Genomic DNA, 21,870 nt, shown 5'->3' on the forward strand with positions numbered 1-21,870 from the left:
GAATAGCGCAAACTGAGAGCACTGGGTTGTAGTCCCAGTGGCGCAGTTGGTTAGCCCACGGTACCTATAAGCAGTAGCCGTGAGCAATGCCGGGATTGTGAATTCGAGCCTCACGGTGAGCATAATTTTATTTCGTAGCAGCATTCTGTGACAGCAACAGGAGGCTAGTTTTCAGATGTATCAGCTATTTGAGTTACATAATTGTGTATTCGAGACACTAGCTGCGTCTTCCTCGGTAGTATAGTGGTTAGTATCCCCGCCTGTCACGCGGGAGACCGCGGTCCGATTCCCCGCCAGGCGGCATATCCGATTTTTAGTTGCAGCACTATCACCCGCCGAACTTAGTGAAGGACGTTGGCGGCTATTAGCACCATGTGTCTATCACACTGGCAACTGCCTACAGCTCATCCTCGGTAGTATAGTGGTTAGTATCCCCGCCTGTCACGCGGGAGACCGGGGTTCGATTCCCCGCCGGGGAGATGCGATTTTTATCTCACAAACCTGCTAGAGTGTTGCTCGTGCGTGGGTCGGAAGATCAAGGAGTATAGGTGGTGCAAAAACATAAACAAAAGCTACAATTTAGGAAGTGGTTCTCGCATTCTTCACACGAGGAGAATTACGAGGTTTGCTGTTGAATCTGAATCAAAACACCCCAGCAGTCGCTCTGGGCGTAATAATCGAGCTCGGCACAGTCTGCAAATAAAATAATTTTAGCAGAGCGTGGTTTCGATCAACGGACCTCTGGGTTATGGGCCCAGCACGCTTCCACTGCGCCACTCTGCTGTGCGTTGATGCTCTGTCTCTTCGCTAAGTGAAGAGGGACACTTGGAAAGTGTTGCCTGCGTCGCTTTCACACGCCTGTCCTTAGTTGCGTATCATCTCGTACAGCTCTCAGCTTGACTTGTCTCGACTTTGCTCGACTGACGCTACGCTGACGCTTGCAGGCAGCGATATTTACCACGATCGCGTCGACATGCAGCTGCGAGATGCACAGGAGTAACAAAGCACTCCACGATGCGGCGACATACGAAATCCACTGCCCAGCTACGCGTCGCAACTAACAAAATACCGACTCTGCCAGGATTCGAACCTGGAATCTTCTGATCCGTAGTCAGACGCGTTATCCGTTGCGCCACAGAGCCACTGGCAGCAGTTTCGATTACTAGACAAGGGCACTTCGCTAAGACACGTGTTCTCCATGGCTCAGCAAGCTCCCAAGGAAGGTAGCTCTCGTTCAGCTGCGTGGCCACAGTGCGCCTGCAGAGCTTAGAGCTTGCCACACATCTGCGTTCACTGTTCGACAGGTAGCGGAAGGCAAGGCGCGCTATTTGCTGCGTTTTCTCGACGACCAGAGCCCGTTGATGTGCATGTAAGCGTAGCATATGAAACAAGAATAGCACGAAGCATTCGTATGGCATCAGGTGGCGATCATATGTTTCTGTGTGCACCACTGGTTTACAGCAAAGTGAATAGCGCAAACTGAGAGCACTGGGTTGTAGTCCCAGTGGCGCAGTTGGTTAGCCCACGGTACCTATAAGCAGTAGCCGTGAGCAATGCCGGGATTGTGAATTCGAGCCTCACGGTGAGCATAATTTTATTTCGTAGCAGCATTCTGTGACAGCAACAGGAGGCTAGTTTTCAGATGTATCAGCTATTTGAGTTACATAATTGTGTATTCGAGACACTAGCTGCGTCTTCCTCGGTAGTATAGTGGTTAGTATCCCCGCCTGTCACGCGGGAGACCGCGGTCCGATTCCCCGCCAGGCGGCATATCCGATTTTTAGTTGCAGCACTATCACCCGCCGAACTTAGTGAAGGACGTTGGCGGCTATTAGCACCATGTGTCTATCACACTGGCAACTGCCTACAGCTCATCCTCGGTAGTATAGTGGTTAGTATCCCCGCCTGTCACGCGGGAGACCGGGGTTCGATTCCCCGCCGGGGAGATGCGATTTTTATCTCACAAACCTGCTAGAGTGTTGCTCGTGCGTGGGTCGGAAGATCAAGGAGTATAGGTGGTGCAAAAACATAAACAAAAGCTACAATTTAGGAAGTGGTTCTCGCATTCTTCACACGAGGAGAATTACGAGGTTTGATGTTGAATCTGAATCAAAACACCCAAGCAGTCGCTCTGGGCGTAATAATCGAGCTCGGCACAGTCTGCAAATAAAATAATTTTAGCAGAGCGTGGTTTCGATCAACGGACCTCTGGGTTATGGACCCAGCACGCTTCCACTGCGCCACTCTGCTGTGCGTTGATGCTCTGTCTCTTCGCTAAGTGAAGAGGGACACTTGGAAAGTGTTGCCTGCGTCGCTTTCACACGCCTGTCCTTAGTTGCGTATCATCTCGTACAGCTCTCAGCTTGACTTGTCTCGACTTTGCTCGACTGACGCTACGCTGACGCTTGCAGGCAGCGATATTTACCACGATCGCGTCGACATGCAGCTGCGAGATGCACAGGAGTAACAAAGCACTCCACGATGCGGCGACATACGAAATCCACTGCCCAGCTACACGTCGCAACTAACAAAATACCGACTCTGCCAGGATTCGAACCTGGAATCTTCTGATCCGTAGTCAGACGCGTTATCCGTTGCGCCACAGAGCCACTGGCAGCAGTTTCGATTACTAGACAAGGGCACTTCGCTAAGACACGTGTTCTCCATGGCTCACCAAGCTCCCAAGGAAGGTAGCTCTCGTTCAGCTGCGTGGCCACAGTGCGCCTGCAGAGCTTAGAGCTTGCCACACATCTGCGTTCACTGTTCGACAGGTAGCGGAAGGCAAGGCGCGCTATTTGCTGCGTTTTCTCGACGACCAGAGCCCGTTGATGTGCATGTAAGCGTAGCATATGAAACAAGAATAGCACGAAGCATTCGTATGGCATCAGGTGGCGATCATATGTTTCTGTGTGCACCACTGGTTTACAGCAAAGTGAATAGCGCAAACTGAGAGCACTGGGTTGTAGTCCCAGTGGCGCAGTTGGTTAGCCCACGGTACCTATAAGCAGTAGCCGTGAGCAATGCCGGGATTGTGAATTCGAGCCTCACGGTGAGCATAATTTTATTTCGTAGCAGCATTCTGTGACAGCAACAGGAGGCTAGTTTTCAGATGTATCAGCTATTTGAGTTACATAATTGTGTATTCGAGACACTAGCTGCGTCTTCCTCGGTAGTATAGTGGTTAGTATCCCCGCCTGTCACGCGGGAGACCGCGGTCCGATTCCCCGCCAGGCGGCATATCCGATTTTTAGTTGCAGCGCTATCACCCGCCGAACTTAGTGAAGGACGTTGGCGGCTATTAGCACCATGTGTCTATCACACTGGCAACTGCCTACAGCTCATCCTCGGTAGTATAGTGGTTAGTATCCCCGCCTGTCACGCGGGAGACCGGGGTTCGATTCCCCGCCGGGGAGATGCGATTTTTATCTCACAAACCTGCTAGAGTGTTGCTCGTGCGTGGGTCGGAAGATCAAGGAGTATAGGTGGTGCAAAAACATAAACAAAAGCTACAATTTAGGAAGTGGTTCTCGCATTCTTCACACGAGGAGAATTACGAGGTTTGCTGTTGAATCTGAATCAAAACACCCCAGCAGTCGCTCTGGGCGTAATAATCGAGCTCGGCACAGTCTGCAAATAAAATAATTTTAGCAGAGCGTGGTTTCGATCAACGGACCTCTGGGTTATGGGCCCAGCACGCTTCCACTGCGCCACTCTGCTGTGCGTTGATGCTCTGTCTCTTCGCTAAGTGAAGAGGGACACTTGGAAAGTGTTGCCTGCGTCGCTTTCACACGCCTGTCCTTAGTTGCGTATCATCTCGTACAGCTCTCAGCTTGACTTGTCTCGACTTTGCTCGACTGACGCTACGCTGACGCTTGCAGGCAGCGATATTTACCACGATCGCGTCGACATGCAGCTGCGAGATGCACAGGAGTAACAAAGCACTCCACGATGCGGCGACATACGAAATCCACTGCCCAGCTACACGTCGCAACTAACAAAATACCGACTCTGCCAGGATTCGAACCTGGAATCTTCTGATCCGTAGTCAGACGCGTTATCCGTTGCGCCACAGAGCCACTGGCAGCAGTTTCGATTACTAGACAAGGGCACTTCGCTAAGACACGTGTTCTCCATGGCTCAGCAAGCTCCCAAGGAAGGTAGCTCTCGTTCAGCTGCGTGGCCACAGTGCGCCTGCAGAGCTTAGAGCTTGCCACACATCTGCGTTCACTGTTCGACAGGTAGCGGAAGGCAAGGCGCGCTATTTGCTGCGTTTTCTCGACGACCAGAGCCCGTTGATGTGCATGTAAGCGTAGCATATGAAACAAGAATAGCACGAAGCATTCGTATGGCATCAGGTGGCGATCATATGTTTCTGTGTGCACCACTGGTTTACAGCAAAGTGAATAGCGCAAACTGAGAGCACTGGGTTGTAGTCCCAGTGGCGCAGTTGGTTAGCCCACGGTACCTATAAGCAGTAGCCGTGAGCAATGCCGGGATTGTGAATTCGAGCCTCACGGTGAGCATAATTTTATTTCGTAGCAGCATTCTGTGACAGCAACAGGAGGCTAGTTTTCAGATGTATCAGCTATTTGAGTTACATAATTGTGTATTCGAGACACTAGCTGCGTCTTCCTCGGTAGTATAGTGGTTAGTATCCCCGCCTGTCACGCGGGAGACCGCGGTCCGATTCCCCGCCAGGCGGCATATCCGATTTTTAGTTGCAGCACTATCACCCGCCGAACTTAGTGAAGGACGTTGGCGGCTATTAGCACCATGTGTCTATCACACTGGCAACTGCCTACAGCTCATCCTCGGTAGTATAGTGGTTAGTATCCCCGCCTGTCACGCGGGAGACCGGGGTTCGATTCCCCGCCGGGGAGATGCGATTTTTATCTCACAAACCTGCTAGAGTGTTGCTCGTGCGTGGGTCGGAAGATCAAGGAGTATAGGTGGTGCAAAAACATAAACAAAAGCTACAATTTAGGAAGTGGTTCTCGCATTCTTCACACGAGGAGAATTACGAGGTTTGCTGTTGAATCTGAATCAAAACACCCCAGCAGTCGCTCTGGGCGTAATAATCGAGCTCGGCACAGTCTGCAAATAAAATAATTTTAGCAGAGCGTGGTTTCGATCAACGGACCTCTGGGTTATGGGCCCAGCACGCTTCCACTGCGCCACTCTGCTGTGCGTTGATGCTCTGTCTCTTCGCTAAGTGAAGAGGGACACTTGGAAAGTGTTGCCTGCGTCGCTTTCACACGCCTGTCCTTAGTTGCGTATCATCTCGTACAGCTCTCAGCTTGACTTGTCTCGACTTTGCTCGACTGACGCTACGCTGACGCTTGCAGGCAGCGATATTTACCACGATCGCGTCGACATGCAGCTGCGAGATGCACAGGAGTAACAAAGCACTCCACGATGCGGCGACATACGAAATCCACTGCCCAGCTACACGTCGCAACTAACAAAATACCGACTCTGCCAGGATTCGAACCTGGAATCTTCTGATCCGTAGTCAGAAGCGTTATCCGTTGCGCCACAGAGCCACTGGCAGCAGTTTCGATTACTAGACAAGGGCACTTCGCTAAGACACGTGTTCTCCATGGCTCAGCAAGCTCCCAAGGAAGGTAGCTCTCGTTCAGCTGCGTGGCCACAGTGCGCCTGCAGAGCTTAGAGCTTGCCACACATCTGCGTTCACTGTTCGACAGGTAGCGGAAGGCAAGGCGCGCTATTTGCTGCGTTTTCTCGACGACCAGAGCCCGTTGATGTGCATGTAAGCGTAGCATATGAAACAAGAATAGCACGAAGCATTCGTATGGCATCAGGTGGCGATCATATGTTTCTGTGTGCACCACTGGTTTACAGCAAAGTGAATAGCGCAAACTGAGAGCACTGGGTTGTAGTCCCAGTGGCGCAGTTGGTTAGCCCACGGTACCTATAAGCAGTAGCCGTGAGCAATGCCGGGATTGTGAATTCGAGCCTCACGGTGAGCATAATTTTATTTCGTAGCAGCATTCTGTGACAGCAACAGGAGGCTAGTTTTCAGATGTATCAGCTATTTGAGTTACATAATTGTGTATTCGAGACACTAGCTGCGTCTTCCTCGGTAGTATAGTGGTTAGTATCCCCGCCTGTCACGCGGGAGACCGCGGTCCGATTCCCCGCCAGGCGGCATATCCGATTTTTAGTTGCAGCACTATCACCCGCCGAACTTAGTGAAGGACGTTGGCGGCTATTAGCACCATGTGTCTATCACACTGGCAACTGCCTACAGCTCATCCTCGGTAGTATAGTGGTTAGTATCCCCGCCTGTCACGCGGGAGACCGGGGTTCGATTCCCCGCCGGGGAGATGCGATTTTTATCTCACAAACCTGCTAGAGTGTTGCTCGTGCGTGGGTCGGAAGATCAAGGAGTATAGGTGGTGCAAAAACATAAACAAAAGCTACAATTTAGGAAGTGGTTCTCGCATTCTTCACACGAGGAGAATTACGAGGTTTGCTGTTGAATCTGAATCAAAACACCCCAGCAGTCGCTCTGGGCGTAATAATCGAGCTCGGCACAGTCTGCAAATAAAATAATTTTAGCAGAGCGTGGTTTCGATCAACGGACCTCTGGGTTATGGGCCCAGCACGCTTCCACTGCGCCACTCTGCTGTGCGTTGATGCTCTGTCTCTTCGCTAAGTGAAGAGGGACACTTGGAAAGTGTTGCCTGCGTCGCTTTCACACGCCTGTCCTTAGTTGCGTATCATCTCGTACAGCTCTCAGCTTGACTTGTCTCGACTTTGCTCGACTGACGCTACGCTGACGCTTGCAGGCAGCGATATTTACCACGATCGCGTCGACATGCAGCTGCGAGATGCACAGGAGTAACAAAGCACTCCACGATGCGGCGACATACGAAATCCACTGCCCAGCTACGCGTCGCAACTAACAAAATACCGACTCTGCCAGGATTCGAACCTGGAATCTTCTGATCCGTAGTCAGACGCGTTATCCGTTGCGCCACAGAGCCACTGGCAGCAGTTTCGATTACTAGACAAGGGCACTTCGCTAAGACACGTGTTCTCCATGGCTCAGCAAGCTCCCAAGGAAGGTAGCTCTCGTTCAGCTGCGTGGCCACAGTGCGCCTGCAGAGCTTAGAGCTTGCCACACATCTGCGTTCACTGTTCGACAGGTAGCGGAAGGCAAGGCGCGCTATTTGCTGCGTTTTCTCGACGACCAGAGCCCGTTGATGTGCATGTAAGCGTAGCATATGAAACAAGAATAGCACGAAGCATTCGTATGGCATCAGGTGGCGATCATATGTTTCTGTGTGCACCACTGGTTTACAGCAAAGTGAATAGCGCAAACTGAGAGCACTGGGTTGTAGTCCCAGTGGCGCAGTTGGTTAGCCCACGGTACTTATAAGCAGTAGCCGTGAGCAATGCCGGGATTGTGAATTCGAGCCTCACGGTGAGCATAATTTTATTTCGTAGCAGCATTCTGTGACAGCAACAGGAGGCTAGTTTTCAGATGTATCAGCTATTTGAGTTACATAATTGTGTATTCGAGACACTAGCTGCGTCTTCCTCGGTAGTATAGTGGTTAGTATCCCCGCCTGTCACGCGGGAGACCGCGGTCCGATTCCCCGCCAGGCGGCATATCCGATTTTTAGTTGCAGCACTATCACCCGCCGAACTTAGTGAAGGACGTTGGCGGCTATTAGCACCATGTGTCTATCACACTGGCAACTGCCTACAGCTCATCCTCGGTAGTATAGTGGTTAGTATCCCCGCCTGTCACGCGGGAGACCGGGGTTCGATTCCCCGCCGGGGAGATGCGATTTTTATCTCACAAACCTGCTAGAGTGTTGCTCGTGCGTGGGTCGGAAGATCAAGGAGTATAGGTGGTGCAAAAACATAAACAAAAGCTACAATTTAGGAAGTGGTTCTCGCATTCTTCACACGAGGAGAATTACGAGGTTTGCTGTTGAATCTGAATCAAAACACCCCAGCAGTCGCTCTGGGCGTAATAATCGAGCTCGGCACAGTCTGCAAATAAAATAATTTTAGCAGAGCGTGGTTTCGATCAACGGACCTCTGGGTTATGGGCCCAGCACGCTTCCACTGCGCCACTCTGCTGTGCGTTGATGCTCTGTCTCTTCGCTAAGTGAAGAGGGACACTTGGAAAGTGTTGCCTGCGTCGCTTTCACACGCCTGTCCTTAGTTGCGTATCATCTCGTACAGCTCTCAGCTTGACTTGTCTCGACTTTGCTCGACTGACGCTACGCTGACGCTTGCAGGCAGCGATATTTACCACGATCGCGTCGACATGCAGCTGCGAGATGCACAGGAGTAACAAAGCACTCCACGATGCGGCGACATACGAAATCCACTGCCCAGCTACGCGTCGCAACTAACAAAATACCGACTCTGCCAGGATTCGAACCTGGAATCTTCTGATCCGTAGTCAGACGCGTTATCCGTTGCGCCACAGAGCCACTGGCAGCACTTTCGATTACTAGACAAGGGCACTTCGCTAAGACACGTGTTCTCCATGGCTCAGCAAGCTCCCAAGGAAGGTAGCTCTCGTTCAGCTGCGTGGCCACAGTGCGCCTGCAGAGCTTAGAGCTTGCCACACATCTGCGTTCACTGTTCGACAGGTAGCGGAAGGCAAGGCGCGCTATTTGCTGCGTTTTCTCGACGACCAGAGCCCGTTGATGTGCATGTAAGCGTAGCATATGAAACAAGAATAGCACGAAGCATTCGTATGGCATCAGGTGGCGATCATATGTTTCTGTGTGCACCACTGGTTTACAGCAAAGTGAATAGCGCAAACTGAGAGCACTGGGTTGTAGTCCCAGTGGCGCAGTTGGTTAGCCCACGGTACTTATAAGCAGTAGCCGTGAGCAATGCCGGGATTGTGAATTCGAGCCTCACGGTGAGCATAATTTTATTTCGTAGCAGCATTCTGTGACAGCAACAGGAGGCTAGTTTTCAGATGTATCAGCTATTTGAGTTACATAATTGTGTATTCGAGACACTAGCTGCGTCTTCCTCGGTAGTATAGTGGTTAGTATCCCCGCCTGTCACGCGGGAGACCGCGGTCCGATTCCCCGCCAGGCGGCATATCCGATTTTTAGTTGCAGCACTATCACCCGCCGAACTTAGTGAAGGACGTTGGCGGCTATTAGCACCATGTGTCTATCACACTGGCAACTGCCTACAGCTCATCCTCGGTAGTATAGTGGTTAGTATCCCCGCCTGTCACGCGGGAGACCGGGGTTCGATTCCCCGCCGGGGAGATGCGATTTTTATCTCACAAACCTGCTAGAGTGTTGCTCGTGCGTGGGTCGGAAGATCAAGGAGTATAGGTGGTGCAAAAACATAAACAAAAGCTACAATTTAGGAAGTGGTTCTCGCATTCTTCACACGAGGAGAATTACGAGGTTTGCTGTTGAATCTGAATCAAAACACCCCAGCAGTCGCTCTGGGCGTAATAATCGAGCTCGGCACAGTCTGCAAATAAAATAATTTTAGCAGAGCGTGGTTTCGATCAACGGACCTCTGGGTTATGGGCCCAGCACGCTTCCACTGCGCCACTCTGCTGTGCGTTGATGCTCTGTCTCTTCGCTAAGTGAAGAGGGACACTTGGAAAGTGTTGCCTGCGTCGCTTTCACACGCCTGTCCTTAGTTGCGTATCATCTCGTACAGCTCTCAGCTTGACTTGTCTCGACTTTGCTCGACTGACGCTACGCTGACGCTTGCAGGCAGCGATATTTACCACGATCGCGTCGACATGCAGCTGCGAGATGCACAGGAGTAACAAAGCACTCCACGATGCGGCGACATACGAAATCCACTGCCCAGCTACGCGTCGCAACTAACAAAATACCGACTCTGCCAGGATTCGAACCTGGAATCTTCTGATCCGTAGTCAGACGCGTTATCCGTTGCGCCACAGAGCCACTGGCAGCAGTTTCGATTACTAGACAAGGGCACTTCGCTAAGACACGTGTTCTCCATGGCTCAGCAAGCTCCCAAGGAAGGTAGCTCTCGTTCAGCTGCGTGGCCACAGTGCGCCTGCAGAGCTTAGAGCTTGCCACACATCTGCGTTCACTGTTCGACAGGTAGCGGAAGGCAAGGCGCGCTATTTGCTGCGTTTTCTCGACGACCAGAGCCCGTTGATGTGCATGTAAGCGTAGCATATGAAACAAGAATAGCACGAAGCATTCGTATGGCATCAGGTGGCGATCATATGTTTCTGTGTGCACCACTGGTTTACAGCAAAGTGAATAGCGCAAACTGAGAGCACTGGGTTGTAGTCCCAGTGGCGCAGTTGGTTAGCCCACGGTACTTATAAGCAGTAGCCGTGAGCAATGCCGGGATTGTGAATTCGAGCCTCACGGTGAGCATAATTTTATTTCGTAGCAGCATTCTGTGACAGCAACAGGAGGCTAGTTTTCAGATGTATCAGCTATTTGAGTTACATAATTGTGTATTCGAGACACTAGCTGCGTCTTCCTCGGTAGTATAGTGGTTAGTATCCCCGCCTGTCACGCGGGAGACCGCGGTCCGATTCCCCGCCAGGCGGCATATCCGATTTTTAGTTGCAGCACTATCACCCGCCGAACTTAGTGAAGGACGTTGGCGGCTATTAGCACCATGTGTCTATCACACTGGCAACTGCCTACAGCTCATCCTCGGTAGTATAGTGGTTAGTATCCCCGCCTGTCACGCGGGAGACCGGGGTTCGATTCCCCGCCGGGGAGATGCGATTTTTATCTCACAAACCTGCTAGAGTGTTGCTCGTGCGTGGGTCGGAAGATCAAGGAGTATAGGTGGTGCAAAAACATAAACAAAAGCTACAATTTAGGAAGTGGTTCTCGCATTCTTCACACGAGGAGAATTACGAGGTTTGCTGTTGAATCTGAATCAAAACACCCCAGCAGTCGCTCTGGGCGTAATAATCGAGCTCGGCACAGTCTGCAAATAAAATAATTTTAGCAGAGCGTGGTTTCGATCAACGGACCTCTGGGTTATGGGCCCAGCACGCTTCCACTGCGCCACTCTGCTGTGCGTTGATGCTCTGTCTCTTCGCTAAGTGAAGAGGGACACTTGGAAAGTGTTGCCTGCGTCGCTTTCACACGCCTGTCCTTAGTTGCGTATCATCTCGTACAGCTCTCAGCTTGACTTGTCTCGACTTTGCTCGACTGACGCTACGCTGACGCTTGCAGGCAGCGATATTTACCACGATCGCGTCGACATGCAGCTGCGAGATGCACAGGAGTAACAAAGCACTCCACGATGCGGCGACATACGAAATCCACTGCCCAGCTACGCGTCGCAACTAACAAAATACCGACTCTGCCAGGATTCGAACCTGGAATCTTCTGATCCGTAGTCAGACGCGTTATCCGTTGCGCCACAGAGCCACTGGCAGCAGTTTCGATTACTAGACAAGGGCACTTCGCTAAGACACGTGTTCTCCATGGCTCAGCAAGCTCCCAAGGAAGGTAGCTCTCGTTCAGCTGCGTGGCCACAGTGCGCCTGCAGAGCTTAGAGCTTGCCACACATCTGCGTTCACTGTTCGACAGGTAGCGGAAGGCAAGGCGCGCTATTTGCTGCGTTTTCTCGACGACCAGAGCCCGTTGATGTGCATGTAAGCGTAGCATATGAAACAAGAATAGCACGAAGCATTCGTATGGCATCAGGTGGCGATCATATGTTTCTGTGTGCACCACTGGTTTACAGCAAAGTGAATAGCGCAAACTGAGAGCACTGGGTTGTAGTCCCAGTGGCGCAGTTGGTTAGCCCACGGTACTTATAAGCAGTAGCCGTGAGCAATGCCGGGATTGTGAATTCGAGCCTCACGGTGAGCATAATTTTATTTCGTAGCAGCATTCTGTGACAGCAACAGGAGGCTAGTTTTCAGATGTATCAGCTATTTGAGTTACATAATTGTGTATTCGAGACACTAGCTGCGTCTTCCTCGGTAGTATAGTGGTTAGTATCCCCGCCTGTCACGCGGGAGACCGCGGTCCGATTCCCCGCCAGGCGGCATATCCGATTTTTAGTTGCAGCACTATCACCCGCCGAACTTAGTGAAGGACGTTGGCGGCTATTAGCACCATGTGTCTATCACACTGGCAACTGCCTACAGCTCATCCTCGGTAGTATAGTGGTTAGTATCCCCGCCTGTCACGCGGGAGACCGGGGTTCGATTCCCCGCCGGGGAGATGCGATTTTTATCTCACAAACCTGCTAGAGTGTTGCTCGTGCGTGGGTCGGAAGATCAAGGAGTATAGGTGGTGCAAAAACATAAACAAAAGCTACAATTTAGGAAGTGGTTCTCGCATTCTTCACACGAGGAGAATTACGAGGTTTGCTGTTGAATCTGAATCAAAACACCCCAGCAGTCGCTCTGGGCGTAATAATCGAGCTCGGCACAGTCTGCAAATAAAATAATTTTAGCAGAGCGTGGTTTCGATCAACGGACCTCTGGGTTATGGGCCCAGCACGCTTCCACTGCGCCACTCTGCTGTGCGTTGATGCTCTGTCTCTTCGCTAAGTGAAGAGGGACACTTGGAAAGTGTTGCCTGCGTCGCTTTCACACGCCTGTCCTTAGTTGCGTATCATCTCGTACAGCTCTCAGCTTGACTTGTCTCGACTTTGCTCGACTGACGCTACGCTGACGCTTGCAGGCAGCGATATTTACCACGATCGCGTCGACATGCAGCTGCGAGATGCACAGGAGTAACAAAGCACTCCACGATGCGGCGACATACGAAATCCACTGCCCAGCTACGCGTCGCAACTAACAAAATACCGACTCTGCCAGGATTCGAACCTGGAATCTTCTGATCCGTAGTCAGACGCGTTATCCGTTGCGCCACAGAGCCACTGGCAGCACTTTCGATTACTAGACAAGGGCACTTCGCTAAGACACGTGTTCTCCATGGCTCAGCAAGCTCCCAAGGAAGGTAGCTCTCGTTCAGCTGCGTGGCCACAGTGCGCCTGCAGAGCTTAGAGCTTGCCACACATCTGCGTTCACTGTTCGACAGGTAGCGGAAGGCAAGGCGCGCTATTTGCTGCGTTTTCTCGACGACCAGAGCCCGTTGATGTGCATGTAAGCGTAGCATATGAAACAAGAATAGCACGAAGCCTTCGTATGGCATCAGGTGGCGATCATATGTTTCTGTGTGCACCACTGGTTTACAGCAAAGTGAATAGCGCAAACTGAGAGCACTGGGTTGTAGTCCCAGTGGCGCAGTTGGTTAGCCCACGGTACCTATAAGCAGTAGCCGTGAGCAATGCCGGGATTGTGAATTCGAGCCTCACGGTGAGCATAATTTTATTTCGTAGCAGCATTCTGTGACAGCAACAGGAGGCTAGTTTTCAGATGTATCAGCTATTTGAGTTACATAATTGTGTATTCGAGACACTAGCTGCGTCTTCCTCGGTAGTATAGTGGTTAGTATCCCCGCCTGTCACGCGAGAGACCGCGGTCCGATTCCCCGCCAGGCGGCATATCCGATTTTTAGTTGCAGCACTATCACCCGCCGAACTTAGTGAAGGACGTTGGCGGCTATTAGCACCATGTGTCTATCACACTGGCAACTGCCTACAGCTCATCCTCGGTAGTATAGTGGTTAGTATCCCCGCCTGTCACGCGGGAGACCGGGGTTCGATTCCCCACCGGGGAGATGCGATTTTTATCTCACAAACCTGCTAGAGTGTTGCTCGTGCGTGGGTCGGAAGATCAAGGAGTATAGGTGGTGCAAAAACATAAACAAAAGCTACAATTTAGGAAGTGGTTCTCGCATTCTTCACACGAGGAGAATTACGAGGTTTGCTGTTGAATCTGAATCAAAACACCCCAGCAGTCGCTCTGGGCGTAATAATCGAGCTCGGCACAGTCTGCAAATAAAATAATTTTAGCAGAGCGTGGTTTCGATCAACGGACCTCTGGGTTATGGGCCCAGCACGCTTCCACTGCGCCACTCTGCTGTGCGTTGATGCTCTGTCTCTTCGCTAAGTGAAGAGGGACACTTGGAAAGTGTTGCCTGCGTCGCTTTCACACGCCTGTCCTTAGTTGCGTATCATCTCGTACAGCTCTCAGCTTGACTTGTCTCGACTTTGCTCGACTGACGCTACGCTGACGCTTGCAGGCAGCGATATTTACCACGATCGCGTCGACATGCAGCTGCGAGATGCACAGGAGTAACAAAGCACTCCACGATGCGGCGACATACGAAATCCACTGCCCAGCTACGCGTCGCAACTAACAAAATACCGACTCTGCCAGGATTCGAACCTGGAATCTTCTGATCCGTAGTCAGACGCGTTATCCGTTGCGCCACAGAGCCACTGGCAGCACTTTCGATTACTAGACAAGGGCACTTCGCTAAGACACGTGTTCTCCATGGCTCAGCAAGCTCCCAAGGAAGGTAGCTCTCGTTCAGCTGCGTGGCCACAGTGCGCCTGCAGAGCTTAGAGCTTGCCACACATCTGCGTTCACTGTTCGACAGGTAGCGGAAGGCAAGGCGCGCTATTTGCTGCGTTTTCTCGACGACCAGAGCCCGTTGATGTGCATGTAAGCGTAGCATATGAAACAAGAATAGCACGAAGCATTCGTATGGCATCAGGTGGCGATCATATGTTTCTGTGTGCACCACTGGTTTACAGCAAAGTGAATAGCGCAAACTGAGAGCACTGGGTTGTAGTCCCAGTGGCGCAGTTGGTTAGCCCACGGTACCTATAAGCAGTAGCCGTGAGCAATGCCGGGATTGTGAATTCGAGCCTCACGGTGAGCATAATTTTATTTCGTAGCAGCATTCTGTGACAGCAACAGGAGGCTAGTTTTCAGATGTATCAGCTATTTGAGTTACATAATTGTGTATTCGAGACACTAGCTGCGTCTTCCTCGGTAGTATAGTGGTTAGTATCCCCGCCTGTCACGCGGGAGACCGCGGTCCGATTCCCCGCCAGGCGGCATATCCGATTTTTAGTTGCAGCGCTATCACCCGCCGAACTTAGTGAAGGACGTTGGCGGCTATTAGCACCATGTGTCTATCACACTGGCAACTGCCTACAGCTCATCCTCGGTAGTATAGTGGTTAGTATCCCCGCCTGTCACGAGGGAGACCGGGGTTCAATTCCCCGCCGGGGAGATGCGATTTTTATCTCATAAACCTGCTAGAGTGTTGCTCGTGCGTGGGTCGGAAGATCAAGGAGTATAGGTGGTGCAAAAACATAAACAAAAGCTACAATTTAGGAAGTGGTTCTCGCATTCTTCACACGAGGAGAATTACGAGGTTTGCTGTTGAATCTGAATCAAAACACCCCAGCAGTCGCTCTGGGCGTAATAATCGAGCTCGGCACAGTCTGCAAATAAAATAATTTTAGCAGAGCGTGGTTTCGATCAACGGACCTCTGGGTTATGGGCCCAGCACGCTTCCACTGCGCCACTCTGCTGTGCGTTGATGCTCTGTCTCTTCGCTAAGTGAAGAGGGACACTTGGAAAGTGTTGCCTGCGTCGCTTTCACACGCCTGTCCTTAGTTGCGTATCATCTCGTACAGCTCTCAGCTTGACTTGTCTCGACTTTGCTCGACTGACGCTACGCTGACGCTTGCAGGCAGCGATATTTACCACGATCGCGTCGACATGCAGCTGCGAGATGCACAGGAGTAACAAAGCACTCCACGATGCGGCGACATACGAAATCCACTGCCCAGCTACGCGTCGCAACTAACAAAATACCGACTCTGCCAGGATTCGAACCTGGAATCTTCTGACCCGTAGTCAGACGCGTTATCCGTTGCGCCACAGAGCCACTGGCAGCAGTTTCGATTACTAGACAAGGGCACTTCGCTAAGACACGTGTTCTCCATGGCTCAGCAAGCTCCCAAGGAAGGTAGCTCTCGTTCAGCTGCGTGGCCACAGTGCGCCTGCAGAGCTTAGAGCTTGCCACACATCTGCGTTCACTGTTCGACAGGTAGCGGAAGGCAAGGCGCGCTATTTGCTGCGTTTTCTCGACGACCAGAGCCCGTTGATGTGCATGTAAGCGTAGCATATGAAACAAGAATAGCACGAAGCATTCGTATGGCATCAGGTGGCGATCATATGTTTCTGTGTGCACCACTGGTTTACAGCAAAGTGAATAGCGCAAACTGAGAGCACTGGGTTGTAGTCCCAGTGGCGCAGTTGGTTAGCCCACGGTACCTATAAGCAGTAGCCGTGAGCAATGCCGGGATTGTGAATTCGAGCCTCACGGTGAGCATAATTTTATTTCGTAGCAGCATTCTGTGACAGCAACAGGAGGCTAGTTTTCAGATGTATCAGCTATTTGAGTTACATAATTGTGTATTCGAGACACTAGCTGCGTCTTCCTCGGTAGTATAGTGGTTAGTATCCCCGCCTGTCACGCGGGAGACCGCGGTCCGATTCCCCGCCAGGCGGCATATCCGATTTTTAGTTGCAGCGCTATCACCCGCCGAACTTAGTGAAGGACGTTGGCGGCTATTAGCACCATGTGTCTATCACACTGGCAACTGCCTACAGCTCATCCTCGGTAGTATAGTGGTTAGTATCCCCGCCTGTCACGAGGGAGACCGGGGTTCAATTCCCCGCCGGGGAGATGCGATTTTTATCTCACAAACCTGCTAGAGTGTTGCTCGTGCGTGGGTCGGAAGATCAAGGAGTATAGGTGGTGCAAAAACATAAACAAAAGCTACAATTTAGGAAGTGGTTCTCGCATTCTTCACACGAGGAGAATTACGAGGTTTGCTGTTGAATCTGAATCAAAACACCCCAGCAGTCGCTCTGGGCGTAATAATCGAGCTCGGCACAGTCTGCAAATAAAATAATTTTAGCAGAGCGTGGTTTCGATCAACGGACCTCTGGGTTATGGGCCCAGCACGCTTCCACTGCGCCACTCTGCTGTGCGTTGATGCTCTGTCTCTTCGCTAAGTGAAGAGGGACACTTGGAAAGTGTTGCCTGCGTCGCTTTCACACGCCTGTCCTTAGTTGCGTATCATCTCGTACAGCTCTCAGCTTGACTTGTCTCGACTTTGCTCGACTGACGCTACGCTGACGCTTGCAGGCAGCGATATTTACCACGATCGCGTCGACATGCAGCTGCGAGATGCACAGGAGTAACAAAGCACTCCACGATGCGGCGACATACGAAATCCACTGCCCAGCTACGCGTCGCAACTAACAAAATACCGACTCTGCCAGGATTCGAACCTGGAATCTTCTGATCCGTAGTCAGACGCGTTATCCGTTGCGCCACAGAGCCACTGGCAGCAGTTTCGATTACTAGACAAGGGCACTTCGCTAAGACACGTGTTCTCCATGGCTCAGCAAGCTCCCAAGGAAGGTAGCTCTCGTTCAGCTGCGTGGCCACAGTGCGCCTGCAGAGCTTAGAGCTTGCCACACATCTGCGTTCACTGTTCGACAGGTAGCGGAAGGCAAGGCGCGCTATTTGCTGCGTTTTCTCGACGACCAGAGCCCGTTGATGTGCATGTAAGCGTAGCATATGAAACAAGAATAGCACGAAGCATTCGTATGGCATCAGGTGGCGATCATATGTTTCTGTGTGCACCACTGGTTTACAGCAAAGTGAATAGCGCAAACTGAGAGCACTGGGTTGTAGTCCCAGTGGCGCAGTTGGTTAGCCCACGGTACCTATAAGCAGTAGCCGTGAGCAATGCCGGGATTGTGAATTCGAGCCTCACGGTGAGCATAATTTTATTTCGTAGCAGCATTCTGTGACAGCAACAGGAGGCTAGTTTTCAGATGTATCAGCTATTTGAGTTACATAATTGTGTATTCGAGACACTAGCTGCGTCTTCCTCGGTAGTATAGTGGTTAGTATCCCCGCCTGTCACGCGGGAGACCGCGGTCCGATTCCCCGCCAGGCGGCATATCCGATTTTTAGTTGCAGCGCTATCACCCGCCGAACTTAGTGAAGGACGTTGGCGGCTATTAGCACCATGTGTCTATCACACTGGCAACTGCCTACAGCTCATCCTCGGTAGTATAGTGGTTAGTATCCCCGCCTGTCACGCGGGAGACCGGGGTTCGATTCCCCGCCGGGGAGATGCGATTTTTATCTCACAAACCTGCTAGAGTGTTGCTCGTGCGTGGGTCGGAAGATCAAGGAGTATAGGTGGTGCAAAAACATAAACAAAAGCTACAATTTAGGAAGTGGTTCTCGCATTCTTCACACGAGGAGAATTACGAGGTTTGCTGTTGAATCTGAATCAAAACACCCCAGCAGTCGCTCTGGGCGTAATAATCGAGCTCGGCACAGTCTGCAAATAAAATAATTTTAGCAGAGCGTGGTTTCGATCAACGGACCTCTGGGTTATGGGCCCAGCACGCTTCCACTGCGCCACTCTGCTGTGCGTTGATGCTCTGTCTCTTCGCTAAGTGAAGAGGGACACTTGGAAAGTGTTGCCTGCGTCGCTTTCACACGCCTGTCCTTAGTTGCGTATCATCTCGTACAGCTCTCAGCTTGACTTGTCTCGACTTTGCTCGACTGACGCTACGCTGACGCTTGCAGGCAGCGATATTTACCACGATCGCGTCGACATGCAGCTGCGAGATGCACAGGAGTAACAAAGCACTCCACGATGCGGCGACATACGAAATCCACTGCCCAGCTACGCGTCGCAACTAACAAAATACCGACTCTGCCAGGATTCGAACCTGGAATCTTCTGATCCGTAGTCAGACGCGTTATCCGTTGCGCCACAGAGCCACTGGCAGCACTTTCGATTACTAGACAAGGGCACTTCGCTAAGACACGTGTTCTCCATGGCTCAGCAAGCTCCCAAGGAAGGTAGCTCTCGTTCAGCTGCGTGGCCACAGTGCGCCTGCAGAGCTTAGAGCTTGCCACACATCTGCGTTCACTGTTCGACAGGTAGCGGAAGGCAAGGCGCGCTATTTGCTGCGTTTTCTCGACGACCAGAGCCCGTTGATGTGCATGTAAGCGTAGCATATGAAACAAGAATAGCACGAAGCATTCGTATGGCATCAGGTGGCGATCATATGTTTCTGTGTGCACCACTGGTTTACAGCAAAGTGAATAGCGCAAACTGAGAGCACTGGGTTGTAGTCCCAGTGGCGCAGTTGGTTAGCCCACGGTACCTATAAGCAGTAGCCGTGAGCAATGCCGGGATTGTGAATTCGAGCCTCACGGTGAGCATAATTTTATTTCGTAGCAGCATTCTGTGACAGCAACAGGAGGCTAGTTTTCAGATGTATCAGCTATTTGAGTTACATAATTGTGTATTCGAGACACTAGCTGCGTCTTCCTCGGTAGTATAGTGGTTAGTATCCCCGCCTGTCACGCGGGAGACCGCGGTCCGATTCCCCGCCAGGCGGCATATCCGATTTTTAGTTGCAGCGCTATCACCCGCCGAACTTAGTGAAGGACGTTGGCGGCTATTAGCACCATGTGTCTATCACACTGGCAACTGCCTACAGCTCATCCTCGGTAGTATAGTGGTTAGTATCCCCGCCTGTCACGCGGGAGACCGGGGTTCGATTCCCCGCCGGGGAGATGCGATTTTTATCTCACAAACCTGCTAGAGTGTTGCTCGTGCGTGGGTCGGAAGATCAAGGAGTATAGGTGGTGCAAAAACATAAACAAAAGCTACAATTTAGGAAGTGGTTCTCGCATTCTTCACACGAGGAGAATTACGAGGTTTGCTGTTGAATCTGAATCAAAACACCCCAGCAGTCGCTCTGGGCGTAATAATCGAGCTCGGCACAGTCTGCAAATAAAATAATTTTAGCAGAGCGTGGTTTCGATCAACGGACCTCTGGGTTATGGGCCCAGCACGCTTCCACTGCGCCACTCTGCTGTGCGTTGATGCTCTGTCTCTTCGCTAAGTGAAGAGGGACACTTGGAAAGTGTTGCCTGCGTCGCTTTCACACGCCTGTCCTTAGTTGCGTATCATCTCGTACAGCTCTCAGCTTGACTTGTCTCGACTTTGCTCGACTGACGCTACGCTGACGCTTGCAGGCAGCGATATTTACCACGATCGCGTCGACATGCAGCTGCGAGATGCACAGGAGTAACAAAGCACTCCACGATGCGGCGACATACGAAATCCACTGCCCAGCTACGCGTCGCAACTAACAAAATACCGACTCTGCCAGGATTCGAACCTGGAATCTTCTGATCCGTAGTCAGACGCGTTATCCGTTGCGCCACAGAGCCACTGGCAGCAGTTTCGATTACTAGACAAGGGCACTTCGCTAAGACACGTGTTCTCCATGGCTCAGCAAGCTCCCAAGGAAGGTAGCTCTCGTTCAGCTGCGTGGCCACAGTGCGCCTGCAGAGCTTAGAGCTTGCCACACATCTGCGTTCACTGTTCGACAGGTAGCGGAAGGCAAGGCGCGCTATTTGCTGCGTTTTCTCGACGACCAGAGCCCGTTGATGTGCATGTAAGCGTAGCATATGAAACAAGAATAGCACGAAGCATTCGTATGGCATCAGGTGGCGATCATATGTTTCTGTGTGCACCACTGGTTTACAGCAAAGTGAATAGCGCAAACTGAGAGCACTGGGTTGTAGTCCCAGTGGCGCAGTTGGTTAGCCCACGGTACCTATAAGCAGTAGCCGTGAGCAATGCCGGGATTGTGAATTCGAGCCTCACGGTGAGCATAATTTTATTTCGTAGCAGCATTCTGTGACAGCAACAGGAGGCTAGTTTTCAGATGTATCAGCTATTTGAGTTACATAATTGTGTATTCGAGACACTAGCTGCGTCTTCCTCGGTAGTATAGTGGTTAGTATCCCCGCCTGTCACGCGGGAGACCGCGGTCCGATTCCCCGCCAGGCGGCATATCCGATTTTTAGTTGCAGCGCTATCACCCGCCGAACTTAGTGAAGGACGTTGGCGGCTATTAGCACCATGTGTCTATCACACTGGCAACTGCCTACAGCTCATCCTCGGTAGTATAGTGGTTAGTATCCCCGCCTGTCACGCGGGAGACCGGGGTTCGATTCCCCGCCGGGGAGATGCGATTTTTATCTCACAAACCTGCTAGAGTGTTGCTCGTGCGTGGGTCGGAAGATCAAGGAGTATAGGTGGTGCAAAAACATAAACAAAAGCTACAATTTAGGAAGTGGTTCTCGCATTCTTCACACGAGGAGAATTACGAGGTTTGCTGTTGAATCTGAATCAAAACACCCCAGCAGTCGCTCTGGGCGTAATAATCGAGCTCGGCACAGTCTGCAAATAAAATAATTTTAGCAGAGCGTGGTTTCGATCAACGGACCTCTGGGTTATGGGCCCAGCACGCTTCCACTGCGCCACTCTGCTGTGCGTTGATGCTCTGTCTCTTCGCTAAGTGAAGAGGGACACTTGGAAAGTGTTGCCTGCGTCGCTTTCACACGCCTGTCCTTAGTTGCGTATCATCTCGTACAGCTCTCAGCTTGACTTGTCTCGACTTTGCTCGACTGACGCTACGCTGACGCTTGCAGGCAGCGATATTTACCACGATCGCGTCGACATGCAGCTGCGAGATGCACAGGAGTAACAAAGCACTCCACGATGCGGCGACATACGAAATCCACTGCCCAGCTACGCGTCGCAACTAACAAAATACCGACTCTGCCAGGATTCGAACCTGGAATCTTCTGATCCGTAGTCAGACGCGTTATCCGTTGCGCCACAGAGCCACTGGCAGCAGTTTCGATTACTAGACAAGGGCACTTCGCTAAGACACGTGTTCTCCATGGCTCAGCAAGCTCCCAAGGAAGGTAGCTCTCGTTCAGCTGCGTGGCCACAGTGCGCCTGCAGAGCTTAGAGCTTGCCACACATCTGCGTTCACTGTTCGACAGGTAGCGGAAGGCAAGGCGCGCTATTTGC

The 21,870-nt window shown here is 51.6% G+C and overlaps 30 non-coding genes across 30 annotated transcripts; 15 read left to right on the forward strand and 15 right to left on the reverse strand.

The window, feature by feature from the left end:
• The first annotated feature begins 407 nt into the window (after positions 1-407).
• Trnad-guc (transfer RNA aspartic acid (anticodon GUC)) lies at positions 408-479 on the forward strand. Its single transcript has one exon. It is a non-coding gene; the product is annotated as a tRNA-Asp (tRNA).
• Positions 480-1,069: 590 nt separating this feature from the next.
• Positions 1,070-1,142, reverse strand: Trnar-acg (transfer RNA arginine (anticodon ACG)). The gene has a single exon. It is a non-coding gene; the product is annotated as a tRNA-Arg (tRNA).
• A 732-nt stretch (positions 1,143-1,874) lies between these two features.
• On the forward strand, positions 1,875-1,946 carry Trnad-guc (transfer RNA aspartic acid (anticodon GUC)). Its single transcript has one exon. It is a non-coding gene; the product is annotated as a tRNA-Asp (tRNA).
• A 590-nt stretch (positions 1,947-2,536) lies between these two features.
• On the reverse strand, positions 2,537-2,609 carry Trnar-acg (transfer RNA arginine (anticodon ACG)). Its single transcript has one exon. It is a non-coding gene; the product is annotated as a tRNA-Arg (tRNA).
• A 732-nt stretch (positions 2,610-3,341) lies between these two features.
• Trnad-guc (transfer RNA aspartic acid (anticodon GUC)) lies at positions 3,342-3,413 on the forward strand. The gene has a single exon. It is a non-coding gene; the product is annotated as a tRNA-Asp (tRNA).
• Positions 3,414-4,003: 590 nt separating this feature from the next.
• Trnar-acg (transfer RNA arginine (anticodon ACG)) lies at positions 4,004-4,076 on the reverse strand. The gene has a single exon. It is a non-coding gene; the product is annotated as a tRNA-Arg (tRNA).
• Positions 4,077-4,808: 732 nt separating this feature from the next.
• On the forward strand, positions 4,809-4,880 carry Trnad-guc (transfer RNA aspartic acid (anticodon GUC)). Its single transcript has one exon. It is a non-coding gene; the product is annotated as a tRNA-Asp (tRNA).
• Positions 4,881-5,470: 590 nt separating this feature from the next.
• On the reverse strand, positions 5,471-5,543 carry Trnar-acg (transfer RNA arginine (anticodon ACG)). The gene has a single exon. It is a non-coding gene; the product is annotated as a tRNA-Arg (tRNA).
• Positions 5,544-6,275: 732 nt separating this feature from the next.
• On the forward strand, positions 6,276-6,347 carry Trnad-guc (transfer RNA aspartic acid (anticodon GUC)). Its single transcript has one exon. It is a non-coding gene; the product is annotated as a tRNA-Asp (tRNA).
• A 590-nt stretch (positions 6,348-6,937) lies between these two features.
• Positions 6,938-7,010, reverse strand: Trnar-acg (transfer RNA arginine (anticodon ACG)). Its single transcript has one exon. It is a non-coding gene; the product is annotated as a tRNA-Arg (tRNA).
• Positions 7,011-7,742: 732 nt separating this feature from the next.
• Trnad-guc (transfer RNA aspartic acid (anticodon GUC)) lies at positions 7,743-7,814 on the forward strand. The gene has a single exon. It is a non-coding gene; the product is annotated as a tRNA-Asp (tRNA).
• Positions 7,815-8,404: 590 nt separating this feature from the next.
• On the reverse strand, positions 8,405-8,477 carry Trnar-acg (transfer RNA arginine (anticodon ACG)). The gene has a single exon. It is a non-coding gene; the product is annotated as a tRNA-Arg (tRNA).
• A 732-nt stretch (positions 8,478-9,209) lies between these two features.
• On the forward strand, positions 9,210-9,281 carry Trnad-guc (transfer RNA aspartic acid (anticodon GUC)). Its single transcript has one exon. It is a non-coding gene; the product is annotated as a tRNA-Asp (tRNA).
• Positions 9,282-9,871: 590 nt separating this feature from the next.
• Positions 9,872-9,944, reverse strand: Trnar-acg (transfer RNA arginine (anticodon ACG)). Its single transcript has one exon. It is a non-coding gene; the product is annotated as a tRNA-Arg (tRNA).
• A 732-nt stretch (positions 9,945-10,676) lies between these two features.
• Trnad-guc (transfer RNA aspartic acid (anticodon GUC)) lies at positions 10,677-10,748 on the forward strand. Its single transcript has one exon. It is a non-coding gene; the product is annotated as a tRNA-Asp (tRNA).
• Positions 10,749-11,338: 590 nt separating this feature from the next.
• On the reverse strand, positions 11,339-11,411 carry Trnar-acg (transfer RNA arginine (anticodon ACG)). The gene has a single exon. It is a non-coding gene; the product is annotated as a tRNA-Arg (tRNA).
• Positions 11,412-12,143: 732 nt separating this feature from the next.
• Positions 12,144-12,215, forward strand: Trnad-guc (transfer RNA aspartic acid (anticodon GUC)). Its single transcript has one exon. It is a non-coding gene; the product is annotated as a tRNA-Asp (tRNA).
• A 590-nt stretch (positions 12,216-12,805) lies between these two features.
• Trnar-acg (transfer RNA arginine (anticodon ACG)) lies at positions 12,806-12,878 on the reverse strand. The gene has a single exon. It is a non-coding gene; the product is annotated as a tRNA-Arg (tRNA).
• Positions 12,879-13,610: 732 nt separating this feature from the next.
• On the forward strand, positions 13,611-13,682 carry Trnad-guc (transfer RNA aspartic acid (anticodon GUC)). Its single transcript has one exon. It is a non-coding gene; the product is annotated as a tRNA-Asp (tRNA).
• Positions 13,683-14,272: 590 nt separating this feature from the next.
• Positions 14,273-14,345, reverse strand: Trnar-acg (transfer RNA arginine (anticodon ACG)). Its single transcript has one exon. It is a non-coding gene; the product is annotated as a tRNA-Arg (tRNA).
• Positions 14,346-15,077: 732 nt separating this feature from the next.
• On the forward strand, positions 15,078-15,149 carry Trnad-guc (transfer RNA aspartic acid (anticodon GUC)). The gene has a single exon. It is a non-coding gene; the product is annotated as a tRNA-Asp (tRNA).
• A 590-nt stretch (positions 15,150-15,739) lies between these two features.
• Trnar-acg (transfer RNA arginine (anticodon ACG)) lies at positions 15,740-15,812 on the reverse strand. Its single transcript has one exon. It is a non-coding gene; the product is annotated as a tRNA-Arg (tRNA).
• Positions 15,813-16,544: 732 nt separating this feature from the next.
• On the forward strand, positions 16,545-16,616 carry Trnad-guc (transfer RNA aspartic acid (anticodon GUC)). Its single transcript has one exon. It is a non-coding gene; the product is annotated as a tRNA-Asp (tRNA).
• Positions 16,617-17,206: 590 nt separating this feature from the next.
• Trnar-acg (transfer RNA arginine (anticodon ACG)) lies at positions 17,207-17,279 on the reverse strand. Its single transcript has one exon. It is a non-coding gene; the product is annotated as a tRNA-Arg (tRNA).
• A 732-nt stretch (positions 17,280-18,011) lies between these two features.
• Positions 18,012-18,083, forward strand: Trnad-guc (transfer RNA aspartic acid (anticodon GUC)). Its single transcript has one exon. It is a non-coding gene; the product is annotated as a tRNA-Asp (tRNA).
• Positions 18,084-18,673: 590 nt separating this feature from the next.
• Trnar-acg (transfer RNA arginine (anticodon ACG)) lies at positions 18,674-18,746 on the reverse strand. The gene has a single exon. It is a non-coding gene; the product is annotated as a tRNA-Arg (tRNA).
• Positions 18,747-19,478: 732 nt separating this feature from the next.
• On the forward strand, positions 19,479-19,550 carry Trnad-guc (transfer RNA aspartic acid (anticodon GUC)). The gene has a single exon. It is a non-coding gene; the product is annotated as a tRNA-Asp (tRNA).
• Positions 19,551-20,140: 590 nt separating this feature from the next.
• Positions 20,141-20,213, reverse strand: Trnar-acg (transfer RNA arginine (anticodon ACG)). Its single transcript has one exon. It is a non-coding gene; the product is annotated as a tRNA-Arg (tRNA).
• Positions 20,214-20,945: 732 nt separating this feature from the next.
• Positions 20,946-21,017, forward strand: Trnad-guc (transfer RNA aspartic acid (anticodon GUC)). Its single transcript has one exon. It is a non-coding gene; the product is annotated as a tRNA-Asp (tRNA).
• A 590-nt stretch (positions 21,018-21,607) lies between these two features.
• On the reverse strand, positions 21,608-21,680 carry Trnar-acg (transfer RNA arginine (anticodon ACG)). The gene has a single exon. It is a non-coding gene; the product is annotated as a tRNA-Arg (tRNA).
• Between the last annotated feature and the right edge of the window lie 190 nt (positions 21,681-21,870).

Source organism: Schistocerca gregaria, chromosome 8, assembly GCF_023897955.1.
Source record: "Schistocerca gregaria isolate iqSchGreg1 chromosome 8, iqSchGreg1.2, whole genome shotgun sequence".
Classification (NCBI taxonomy): domain Eukaryota; kingdom Metazoa; phylum Arthropoda; class Insecta; order Orthoptera; family Acrididae; genus Schistocerca; species Schistocerca gregaria.